Below are 11868 nucleotides of genomic sequence, written 5' to 3' on the forward strand. Positions count from 1 at the left end.
GCCTTGAAGCATAAGTGATCATGCCACCCCACTTCATCAACACTTCACTAAAACTCGTGATTGAAACATCACAATAGACCACAAAATCATCGAAACCCACCAGCAAGGTAGGAAGCAGTGCTCTGGCCCCCAACGTAATGTCTCCGACTTCTTGCTCAGTCGGTTCAATGGAATAGCAATCTTGTAGAAATCATGGTTGAATCTCGGATAATAACCAGTCAAACCAAGAAAACTCCAAATCTCATATGGAGACCTTAGAACCTCCCACTACATCATGGCCTCGACCTTGGATGGATCGACTAGAATACCCTTCTGATTGACAAGGCGCCCCAGGAACTGCACCTCGCACAACCAAATCTCGCACTTGGAGAACTTTGCAAAAAGTCTCTCCATCCTCAATGTCTCAAGCACCTCCCTCAAGTGTTCCTCATGCTACTCCTGTATCTTGGAATAAACCATGATATCATCAGTAAAGACTATCACAGACCGATCCAACATCGGTCTGCACACGCGGTTCATGAGATCCATGAACACGGCATGAGCATTAGTGAGCCCAAATGGCATCACCACGAACTCATAGTGGCCACGACGAGTCCAGCAAGCTGTCTTCTACATAGGAATGTCAAATAGTCCTGTGGGACCCCGTTCCCATGGGGGCCCATCCCGTTTTGGGGATTTTTTTTTTTTTTTAAATTGAGTGCGGTGACAGTGGCAGGGGCAAAGTTACCCCCGTTTTAATTTTGGCGAGCGGGGCGGGGGTAGTCAATCTCGTCCCGAAACCGCCATGAGGACCCTGTTAATAAATTACACATATATTTACATATACTTGTTATATAAGCATAATAAACAATAACATGATTTTGAGCTTCCAAAAGTCATCAGAAAACATGTTTTTATGTTGTTATTATATTATTTTTAAGATGACATAACTTTTTTATTTTCAATATGTAAAATTATGCTATAACTAATTATTTGTTACCTAAAAATAGCTTCTTTAGCCAAAAAAAGGCAACCCAATATCAATCGGGTGCGGGGGAACAGGGGAGGGGCGGGGGTAATAAAGGGAATTCGGGGGCGGGGGCGAGGGTAGGAAGGCAGAACATTTCGGGGGCAGGGACGGGGGAAAGGGGAAATTTTGGGGGAGGGGGTCGGGGATGCAATCCCTCCCGTTTGCCCCCATTGACATTCTTACTTCTGCACATCCTTGTCCTTAACTCGCATCAGATGATAACCCGATCGCAAATCGATCTTGGAGAAACAAGATGCATCCTAAAGTTGGTTGAAAAGATCATCAATCCTCGTGAGGGGATAACGGTTCTTCACCATTAACTTATTCAACTCCCAGTAGTTGATACACATCCAATGGGATTCGTCTGTCTTTTTTACGAATAAAATCAGGGCTCCACAAGGCGAACTACTCAGCCTGATAAGTCCTTTGTCTATCAACTCCTCCAGTTGTGTAGATCAGTGCCCCATTAGGGATCAACCAGTCCGTGCCCATGATGACCTTTTTTCTACATATAGGAATGTGTACCATATCAATCAGATACAAGTCACTGAACAACTGAACAGAACAATCCCAATGAACCCTCATAACCCTGACTATTCTATCATCAGCAATCTCCACATCAAGAGGACGATCTAGCTTCATTGGAGCTCCAACAAGTCTCTTGTTAAGCGCAAGAGATACAAAAGATCGGGTAGCCCCCAAATCAAATAATACCAAGGCAGAGATACCGTTCACGAGGAACGATCCTAAAATAAAATAAATAAACATAAGAAACAGTTTAATATAGATAAAGAGATAAGGAGAAGATACATAACTGTCACAGCATCGGGAGTTGCTCGTGCCTCCTCCGTCGTTAGCTGGTAAACCCTGCTCTTTGCCGCTAGCGCATCTGCCCAACCCTGATGGCCATCAGTAATCCTCAATGTCGTAGGAATGAGTGCTAACACCGGTCCTATCACAACTAAACTCGGACAATGGGCCTTCTTGTGGCCTCTCCGATTGTGTTGAAAGCAAATTAGATCTGATACTAGAGTGATGGGGTGGTAGCAGTATAATATCTGCTGATATGACCAGTCCGACCGCACTTGAAGTAGCCAGAACCCACCCCTTTGCATGTGCCCTTGTGCGTCTTACTGCACTTTGCACAATGGCTACAGCCATGCTGGCCTCTCGGTCTATAATAATACACATTGGGCCCCTTACCTAAATCCTCAACACTCGCAGCAAAATCTAGCTTCCTCTTCCTCTCCATCTCTAAGTCAATCTCCCACTCCCTAGCCCTCGTTATCATGTCTTCCAACCTCTTGCAACTGGATCGGCAAACAAACTGTCGAATATCACTTCTATGCATCTCATGCTACCGAGCCATCTTCATCTCTTCGTCCTCCACATACTATGGAACCAGAAGTGTCCTCTCCCTGAATATAGCGGTGATCTCAATTACTGTCTTAGTAGTCTAACGGATATCCTGGAACTCTCATGCCAGTTCTTGCACCTCAAGCAGTGGTGCACACTCGGGTCGGAACCTAGTCGATAAATCACTCCATGTCATCGAATCAATATCCAAATCATCTCCTATAGCATTCTCTACCTCCTCCCACCAATCACGTGGCCAGTCCTTCAGGAGGCAGGATGCTAGTTTGACATTGTCCCCCTCGGGACAACGGCTAATACAGAAGGCTTTGGAAACATCTACCAACCACCTGCTGCTTGCATTGGGGTCCCTCACCTTGTGATATCTGGCGCTGCACATACCCGAAACTCCCTAAAGTTCAGATAGCGCTTCCCAATCAAAGCCAAATCTCAGCACGAAAGGCCCTCAATCCCTCATCAATAATCTCCAGAATACCCTCCTTGACCGTGCCAAATATCACATGAGTCTGATCAAGGATACTACACATAAGGCTCCAGATGCTGAGCCCCAACCCTCCCCAACACCGAAACTGCTCCCTAGCCTGCCTCGCAATACCACCATACTGAAAATAGACCATAAAACTATCATAAAATCATCAATGTGCATATCAAGGAAATCAAAACTACACAAGCTCCCTACTTCAAATCAACCCTCCTTGAATCGAGTACAAATCCTCTACTTTGAGTAGTACGGGAACATAATACCTTCCACATTCCAAGAAGTGCCTTTACTCAGCCAAGTTACTTCATATCCAATAATCTCTTCACACATAAGGCTCCCAACACTAAATCTCATCCTAGGTTTTCCTAAGACAAACTCCACAACACTCTCACTAACCTCCTCTATCTAGCTTACAAATACTATTACATATTGCAGAAACTAGATAATTCTTCGAATGAAAGGTCTCTCACTACAACAATTGGACTTAAACAAGAGTTGCGCAATAGAGCTAAACCTAACCTTCTAGAACTATTTACTTTTCATAATATGTAACTTAGCATATTCACTTACTAGCTAGTTGAAATTAGGAAGAACTCCTTTATGTCAAAAGAAGCCAAAAGACAGACTTAATGAATGCATGCAGCCCTTAAGAGCATAAAGTTGGCACCTTTATGCCAAAAGATCTCATGAAGATCATAGATCTGAAAGAATAAACACGTGGGACACTCTACTTCCCCAACAACCACGCAACCATACCTAGAACCATACAATCTAACCCAACAAGAGATCTAAGCAATTATTAAGCAATGTTAGAACTTAATACCTCAAAAGCATGGCAAATGAGCTAGTGATTCTAGATCCAAGACACTATATTCAAGCCAAGTAACTCCCAATTCCTTAGCTCATTCAACAAGCACCAAAAATGAATACTCAAGGTTCTCCCCGAGCTCACACACTCAATAATGGAAGGAAATGCTCGATTTTAGTGTTTCGGCATAGAAGAGGCTGGTAAGGAGGTCAATCAAGGGACTTAAGGTCTTTAAATAAGGTACAACACCCTAAAAATTAGGGTTTCCTTCCCAGATGCCAACTCATCGATTTGAGACACCTCAACTCACCGAGTTGACTCATTAAACTTTGCGGCCAAAAATAACTCGACACACCAACTTGAGGCATACAACTCGCCGAGTTTTCCAAGACTGTATGCATAATTGGAAAAATAATTTAAACTGTAATCCAAGCGCTATATATATATATATATATATATATATATATATATATATATATATATATATATATATATATATATATATATATATATCAGTGCTGTAAAAATCGGTCTAGGCGGCCGATTACTCGGAGATTAATCGCTAGGCGGTCTTCAACCGAACATGAATCAGACTAATCGGTCGGCTTAATCGGTTTTGGTCAAAGGGTCAAATTCAGAGCTAGGCGGTCCTAATCAGTCCTAGGCAACCTAATCAGCCAAATTTTAAAATTTTTAAATATTAAACCAAAATTTTCAAAATTTCAAAAGTTCTTAGTATTTCAATGTTCAACTAATATATAAAAAAAATACAATTTAAAGTTTTTCTGAAAAATTTTCAAAATTTCTATGTTTTCAAATATACAAATACCCAAATTTACTTCTTTTCGTAAGATATATTAAAATTTGAATAAATTTTCTTATTAATTGGATGATAAATTGTTGTCCTTGTTAAACTTATTATTAATCTTCTATTCTTTTTTATTTATTTTCTTACAATTAAAGTTAGATTTATAATTTTTTTAATAATTTTCTTAATAATTAATGGTTTCCGATTAATCCCCCGATTAATCACCGCCTAGCCGATTAATCCCTAGACCCCAGTCCGACTAGCTAACGTCTATTGTTTTCTAAAACCTTGATATATATATATATATATATATATATATATATATATATATATATATATATATATATATATATATAAAATGGTAAGGCGTAGATATGTAGTGATAATTAGGGAAAATAATTTCATCAGACAAATTTTAAAGAAAGAAAAGATAAAACAATAATCGTGCTTAAGATTCAATTAACACATGTTAGTGAGCCGGATTAAATTCGGGTATCCTTGAACCTAATATCGATGATGTTGCGAGAGCCAGTAAGATATGTACAAATCTATATGGGGCTAACACCCACATCTGCAATTGCTAGCTACAATCCCAGAAGGATAAACTTATTAAGTATAAAAATAATATCATTTGACGTCCGATAAAGCGTCTTGCAAAACATATATAAGTCGATAGTGTCGATTATAAGGAATCATGGTAATTCTGTTTAGGAAAAATCATAACTTAAACTGCCTAGAGGGACACCTTCAAGTAGTTGTATGATTCATTAAAAAGGATATGATAATAATTATAAACGTTAGGTTAAGTAAGTATATCTTAAAAGAAAGAAAGATCTTAATGAAAAAAAATTAGAATAGATACTACATCCTAAGGATAAGTTCAGGAAACGAAAATCATATTTTTCAAAAACATCGAATCTGAAACCTAGGAAAAAAAGAACTTATGAAAGAATAGCATATTAATAAACAAAGATGCTAAAAGTTTTCCAAGAATTTTATCAAAATTCATAAACCTGTGAACCACCAATATCACGCTGACGTTTTGAAAATCATATATGTTCCTAGGATAAAGAGAAGTTCAACGCAAGGAAGGAATAGTTGCACGAATATATATAGGTTTTAATTTAGTCAATGTAATTGATATTATTAATATAAGATAATCTATGTTCAGAGAATTGTACCGTAGGTCAACCCGGGTGTGACATCCACTTGGCCCAACTTCCACACCTCTAAGAGCTCCTGTGACTGCACCAAGTGTATGAAATGGATATAATGTTACCGGCCACCCTTAAAGGATTTACTAAGATGTTTTTGAAAACCTTGGCATTCCTTATCAACCAAATATTCTAGAGAATAATCAATAAGATGGTGCTCGTGATCTTCTTTTTCTATTATCACCCGCATTCGCTAAGTTGAAGAACTCTAAGATGTTTGCGAAGTTTCTAGCAGGTACTTCACACCAGTTAAAGATCCATTGATGGATGGGTTGGATGAAATCGCATTGAAGCAGGAGGTGATCGGTTGTTTTTGACTTTTATTACATAATGATCACAACTGATTAACATTTCGATCTCCTCTATCAGGCAATAAGGCAGCCACCGATTTACAGTCCAGCGAAGCACTCAAAACAAAACACCTGACCTTCAACTGGACCATCTTTGACAAGCATACACCCCAAACTTTATAAGAAGTAGTCATGGAATCAATAAGGCACCTCATGAAGCTTACCTTGAATTCTCCATTTGTTGCCATATTGCAACCAAAACCATATACTGATGGAGCTTTGGAAGTATCCAATACACTAATGCCCTTATACAACTCTCATAATTCCTGCGATTCAGATGAAGTACATGGTGTGTGGTTCTATCGACATGAGAAACCACTAATATACAAACGATCTGTAAGGAGACAAAGTTTAGTGGATTCAAGCCTGTACAAATGAGGAATTTTTTGTTGAAATGGAGTTGAGCCACACCAGACGAGAACAATATCTTCACATTGGAACGAGCTGAAAAATCTGTTGTCTATCAACTCCAAGTTTCCCCTGGGCTATAACAACCTTATGAATATTGCACCACAATCCGTTTGAGGTCTTTCTAGCGATATATGTTGCAGGTTTTGTATTAGATTATGTGTGCAAATGATGACACTTTTCCAAAGACTGACCTTTTTATTAATAAATCACCACTACCACATATCAATAACGCAAAATTTTGTGATTTTAGGGTCGATTAGCCGAAACTTCCATCGGCAATTGAAATAGTGATTTTTAATCAAGGTGCCTAATGTATCTTTTTTTTTTTCCAATTCGCATCCTTCCAAGAGAAAATTATTACGGCTGATCTTATGTAGAGAATCAATTACACCTAAGGAGATTTGAAAATTGACATATAATACGTGGGTGTTTGACATTCCTTGAATAAACTGATTCTCTTCATAGAAAACTGAATAAAACGTGATCTATTATGTAGCAGAAAAAATGTATCTCTCCTTGGTAGGTAGAGGGAAATAACAAACAGATAAACTACACGCCTAATTAATTAAGATTTGTTAAATATCGTATTTCATTCATCGACCAAATGATTAATTAATTGTTATGATAGAAGAAGCAAATCAAATCCCTGTGGAATTATTACAACTCACATTTAAGCTAGAATACCGTTGTTAAATTAGTTATAATATTTTTCATTCTTATGTATTATACCTTTATACCTTGTGTACCCGAACAACAAACAAGTTGACTTTTTTTATACATTTCTTTTGGGAAAGTTCATTCATCTTAAATGAGCGACATATTATAAACTACTAGGATAAATTGGACGAAATACTGGCCTCGATTTCTTTAAAATTTTGGTCATTTTTATTATTTCCGTTCAAACATATATTTTGGTTCTAGGATGAGATGAAATCAAAGGGCACCTCAAAGACACTGGTTCGGCATATAATGAACAAAAATCGACAAATTTAAAGAAAAAATTGTTATACTCTAGGTTTTAAATAACATTATACCTGACTTGACGGTTATAACATCCCAAAAATTACGAGTTAAAAATTTTATTTTTAATTCGATCAAAACACTAGTTATCTTTTAGCTAAACATCTATTATAGTTTTTTTTTCTAATTATTCAAAAGTATTTCATAAGAAAAACAAAAAAAAACAATTATCAAAGTACACTCCCAAAATCATCATAAGGCGGAAACATGGATGGATACGTTGCGATCAGCCGGACCCTTCATTTTCTAACCGTAAGTACCTGAAAACATACCATTAAACCGTAACCACAAAACATATTGAGTTCCCCAAAATACCAGATACCAAACATACAACTGGGCCTAGCCTTACGGTATATTCCGACCCAATAAGCAAGTATGGGCCCCACCCCGGGGCCTCGCCGAGGGGTTTATTTCAACCCGATCGTATGATTGTGTGTCCCGCCCTGGGGTATATTTCACCCTGAACATGCCATAATAGGCCCCGCCCTAGGTTATCTTTCAACCCGACATGCCATATTGTGCCTCGCCCTGAGGTATATTTCAACTCAATCATACAAACACAAATATATATATATATATATATATATATATATATATATATATATATATATATATATATATATATATATATATATATCACAACAAGTATCATTCTACATAACCGAATATTGGGCCGGCATTGGTACCTTCGATCCATGCATACAAGGAGGATACTCACCTCACCGACAAAATCCACAGCTAACAGCTCACACAACCAACAAACAAGTAAAATACACCTCCTAACTAACCATACAAGGTAAACCCTTAGTCCACCTTCTAAAGCAAGAAAATCATCAAAAGTGAACACTCAAAGTCAATGGTCAAAGTCAACAGTGAACGGTTAACATTTCCATCCGTTGACACTCATGTTGTGACCAGTCCTTAGTCACGTCTTGAGAACGCACTCAACCAGATTCCAACTCAACTCGATTCAACTCGGTCAACTCGGTCCCGGATGACCCACTTAGCAAACCTCACGACGTGAACCTTCCTTGGTCACGTATTGAGCTCAGTCCATCGAAATAATCACGTAAAAACTACTCTCACGTAGTGACAATCCCTGTGTCACGTCGTGAGCCACGTGTAATGCTAAATCCTAATGCCTTAAGTCCTTAATCCAATAAGTCATCCATTCCAACTTTCTAAAGGGCTTTCATACATCAAAAACAACATAAAAATCTTTTCATTATGGACATTCATGTCCAATGCATGTCTTGAACTTGATTATGTCAAAAATGGTGAAAATGAGTTCCAAATCTCATTCATGGGACCAAAACTCAACAAAACCATAGATCTAGCACACCAAACCTCAAAGGGACCTCATGGATCCATAAAGTTTCCAACTTTATGGAATCAAACCAATCAAACCACCTCCAACATGAAGAAAACTACATAAAAGTCTAGATCTTAGAAGAATAAAACATATAGGTTGGAACTTGAGGACTTACCATGGACCAAGGTATGATCTTTAAGGTGGTGAGGGAACTTGCTTGCTGGATCAAAGCACAAAGAACATCTTCTTCTTCTTTAAAGCACAAAAATATTTATAAATGGATGAAAGAGTAGAGGGGAGGATCAAAATGGTGAAAGGGGGGGGGGGGTTAGGGTTTCTCTCAAGATGATCTAGAGATGAAGGAGGCTCATAAAATGCTCCAAAACACGGAACCAACCTTTATATATGTTTAAAACCCTAAAAACTCGAGGGCTTGGGCTGCACGGTTTTCATGTCGTGATCCCTTGATGCTCACGTCGTGAGCATAGTTTAAATCAATATTTCCATTTAATCGCTTCTCACGTCACGAGCTCCAACTGCTCATGTCGTGGGATCAGTTATTCCCCCAAATCCTCTCCAACTTCAAACAGCCATAAGTTCTTCATTTCAACTCGAACTTTGACGATCTTTATATCCACAGAAAGGTAATGAAAAGCTCTACACTTCTATCAACTTCCATTTACATAAAACTTTCTAAACTAAAATCCAAAATTCATAAAAGGCTCAAACTGCCACTTAATTATATACCCTTGGTCTCCAAACCACAAACCGAACTCCTAGATCATCTAAACAACATTACCCACACTCAAAGGGAAGTGAATCTCCTTCCCAAAGGACCTAATCCTTATGATAATCGGTCCTCGGGTTACGGCATCGAATTATGAAATGATCCGGAACAGAGCGTTACAACTCTCCCCCACTTAAAATAGATTTTTCGTCCTCAAAATCTTCCTTACTACGTCCTCCACTGCTACACGATTCTGCCCAAACTTCTTGAATTTTGATTAAGAATGAAGATTTATCCCATACAAATGGCTGCCTCCTAAATCTGCCATCTAAGCCCCGCGTTGGCCAAAAATTTGCTTATATGTTCGAAATAATGAACATTAACACTCTTCCCTCAGCTCAAAAGAAGGAAGTCCAACAACCCTACCTAAAACCTGAAACAACTACATTACTCTTGTTAACTTGAAGACCTTAACACAACGATAACCACCCAAAACAGTAACTTCCCGAAAATATACCGAAGATTACTCCATAGCACTATTGATCATTCATTCATCGTACTCATCCCTTGTCCTTGACTACAAATACCTTTCTATAATGTAGAAAGAAAGCTCAAAATATACTGATAACCTTACAATACTTCCATCCTATCTGCCGACCCAGTGAATGTTACAGCCACCCCACAGTTGTACGACATGACTATCCCACCATGATCTTACCACACCTCTACCATATCAACAACAATCATTCTGAGTCGAACCCGCATCTGACTGAATCCTAATCAGGTGTTCGAGTCATGCTTCGAACCCTAAATCCTTCATCAAACAAGAATAGGCAGCAAGGCTCTAACACAACCCTCAATCTGGATTGATCTACATGCATGTTATGGATCACAAAGAAAGTGACAACCAGCTGTTGGAAAGTTTCTTGAAGTACCATCTTAGAAAACTTTAATCCAGATATCCACTTGAGTCATCTTCCTTCCCGACTAAGATGTGAAACTCACCCTAGTTTCACACCTAATTCAGCTCCTGGAATTCTAAACAATTCTCCCCTACTTGGATTCATCAAAGCTCTCCCAACCCACTAAATTTGATGGATTCCCAACCCATGTTACCTCTTATAACTCAAACCGTCAAAGACCTGGGCTTACCAATAATAGCGTTCCATTGGTAGCCAATCTCGATGATCGCACAAACTCTTAAAATTTAGATGAATACTTCTCGAAACTTCAACGAATCCGAAAACCCCACTCACTTCCTATGATACTGCACCACCTCCTTAAGTCGTTTATGTCGGTGACAAAGACCATAACCCTTGCTCTGAACTGGTAAATCTTCATTCTAACTTCCCATCCTTAAAAGGATCTCTAAATTCTAACCATCTTCAACCCTTGTGATTATAAAATTCCCCTACCACTTCCAATGACCAAAAAAACTCATGCGACTGCCATCACCATCTCCTTGCTATTGTTCCTTCCGTAGCAACGGTAGTGATTAGACCCAAAGTCCTTCCATAGAGGATGGTCGATGCTATCGGAATCAATGCTAACACGACTAAACTCTAACTTCATTGAGAACTAGAAAGATAATCCGACCACAGAACTTCCAAATGATACCCCTGAATTGACCCAATCAAAGATCTGGAACAACAACCGAACAACTTGAGTACCACTCAGCAAGATACGACCCATTAATAACTCTTGGCGTGCAAAATGGCATATAACAATTCCTAATGATATAACCCAAGAAATAACAAGGAACTAAACCAAATATAATGCTTACCCATACCAAAACAAGATTCCAAAGCAATATAAATATGGATAATATTCAAAAAGAAAGCAAAGATTACGTACCCGCAATAGCACCTGATGAAACCCTGGCCTCCGCTACTGATACTACAATACTCAGCTCCTCGCTGCTGGGGCTCCTTTCCAATAGTAGCCATAACCACGGTACGAAACGCACCCGGACACTCATCCAGAATCCCCTCATTGACCGTACCGAATATCACATGAGTCTGTTCCAAAATACCACGGGTAATCTCCGACGAGATCAACTCCCACATCCGCTCATCAATCGGTTCGGTACCTGCAGTTGATCTAGAATCCGAACTCGAACCTACTTCCTGAGTGCTCATCACCATACCGAAAAACAACATGAACATGATCAGGACATACCCAATAATACTCATCCATAGGCTTCCTAGATTCTCCGAAACTCTCCCCAATTCGAGTATGGATCCCGTGCTTTCAGTAGTACGGGCCTAATACTACCTTCCACTCTTGTCCATACTTTCCTCAATAATCATCCTGAATCCTCTAAGTCACCTTCTCAAACTGATACACCAAGTAAT

This window comes from Lactuca serriola, chromosome 4 (assembly GCF_051521515.1).
Source record: "Lactuca serriola cultivar US96UC23 chromosome 4, Lser_US96UC23_V15, whole genome shotgun sequence".
In the NCBI taxonomy this organism is placed as follows: domain Eukaryota; kingdom Viridiplantae; phylum Streptophyta; class Magnoliopsida; order Asterales; family Asteraceae; genus Lactuca; species Lactuca serriola.